Source organism: Panthera onca, chromosome A1 (assembly GCF_046562875.1).
Source record: "Panthera onca isolate mPanOnc1 chromosome A1, mPanOnc1 haplotype 2, whole genome shotgun sequence".
Taxonomy (NCBI): domain Eukaryota; kingdom Metazoa; phylum Chordata; class Mammalia; order Carnivora; family Felidae; genus Panthera; species Panthera onca.
Window position 1 is genome coordinate 210,190,464 of NC_138339.1, and position 1,943 is coordinate 210,192,406.

Sequence of the window (1,943 nt, forward strand, 5' to 3'; positions counted from 1 at the left end):
TCTAGTGTATATATCCAATGATATGATGAAACACTTTGAATTCTTGTCCGGGTATGGGATGTAGTGGTGTTTTTTTGTTTTTTTGTTTTTTGGTTTTTTTAAAATAGTGGTCCTGATATACTCTTGTGACGCTCAGGGTATTTAAGCAATGTTCTATTTTCTCTATGTTTTCCAAGTCATATGAAACACTTACATTCATCTAACAGACATAGTGGTTTTAAGAACCAACCTAATTGTTCAAGACATTTTCAGGCATGCCAACTTTTACTTTTTAATGTTTGGCATTTAAAAATTTTAAACCAAATAAATTAATGTAGTTAATTAGAACTAAAATCACTGAACGCGATGAAAAATGGGCAAATGACACATTTTTAGTTTCGCGTTTGTGTTAACACACAAAAAGTGCAGAACATTAGTTGAATCATCCTACTAATAGGACCTCCTGAAAGAAATGTGGTATCCCTGATTAAAAACTGAAAAATAAAAGCCAGGTAGCTCAAAGTTTTTATGATATCATTTGTGGTACAGCTTGTTTTAGCAACTGTTTCAAGAATGTATGCTAACAGCACGGGAGAAAGCCTTATATAGGCAAATACAATTCCCCTGACCTGCAATCTCCCCCAGACTAGGATCAAACAGGATCATTTACAGGCATTGCACTTTGGAAGTTTTAAAAAATAGTATTTGTAAGAGAAACAGCTTGTTTATTCACCAACTTCCATTTCCCTCCTGTGCACCCAGCTGTGATACGTTTCTGGACAATTCTGGCTATGGGGGTAAAATCTGACTGGAGGAAGATCCTCCAATTGGCTACTTTGCTCCCACAGATCCTCTGGCGTGACCCTCAACTTTCCTGTAGCTGGATCAAGAGGACAAGTTGGTAAGTACCTGGGTCCACAGAGGACTGAATTGATTAGAGCTCCTCCTCCTTGCCTTGCATTGGATTGGGACAGAGGCAAGAAATAATAGTGCTATTTTATAAAGCCACTGAAATTTTGGGGTTTACATCAAGTAGCCTAATCATTAGTCTAGGAGATGCACCAAGTCACCAGTAACAGAGTATAATAAACACCCCCAGATGAAGAAGCAGGAGATCTAGATCCCCACCCTGGACCAACCATCTCCCACACAGTCAGTTAGCATCAGTAATGTCACTTTAGGTGAGCTTCACGTAGACAACATCACCACTGCTGAATCCTACTACTGGAACAATCATGATAGTTACTTTGAACACCCATTCAGTTGCTTACAAGACTACACAGATATTCAGCTAATTCCACAGATAATAGACAACTACCATAAGTAAAAACAAATAGGCTCAGAGATTTTTAAACACTATGAAGCAGCTGAAGCAACCTGAGATGCCCACTCTCTATGACTCCCACTGCCTGTCAATAACTCCCCAGGGGGACGTCACATAGGCTTTTGATTTCTCCACACCCAGCTTCCTCCTCAGAAAAAGGAGAGGACTGGGTCAGAAAAATTCTAAGGCATCAACTCTAAGATTTCTTTATAAGAACTAAGTAATAGTTGTCAGGAAAACATGGAAATATTGGCTGGCATAGTCACCTGTGTTAAATTATTTCAATTAGCAATAATCGTGCCTCGGATAAACCTCATTGGCTACGATACTGCCACTGCGCAAAGCTAAATTATTTCAGCTGTGTTATATCACCTACTGACTGTGGGGAGGAAGACAGTGGCCTGACTTGCTCATTTTCACTATTCACCCACTCCATCCTCCATAATTTATAGCAATTCATAATGTGACTCATTTGATGGTTATTTGAAAACTAAATGCCAACCATAGGGAAGATAGGACATCAGGGGACCCAAGGAAGACAAACTTATGTAGGATATGAACTTTATACCCAAAGAAATTTTCCATATAACTTAAGAAGATACTCAGATAGCAATAGGCTTCAATATGAAGATGGTTCTAA

General features: G+C 38.8%; 1 pseudogene; it reads right to left on the bottom strand.

Annotated features, from left to right (window-relative positions):
* Window positions 1-1,530: 1,530 nt before the first annotated feature.
* Window positions 1,531-1,649, bottom strand: LOC132682480 (U4 spliceosomal RNA; annotated as a pseudogene).
* Between the last annotated feature and the right edge of the window lie 294 nt (window positions 1,650-1,943).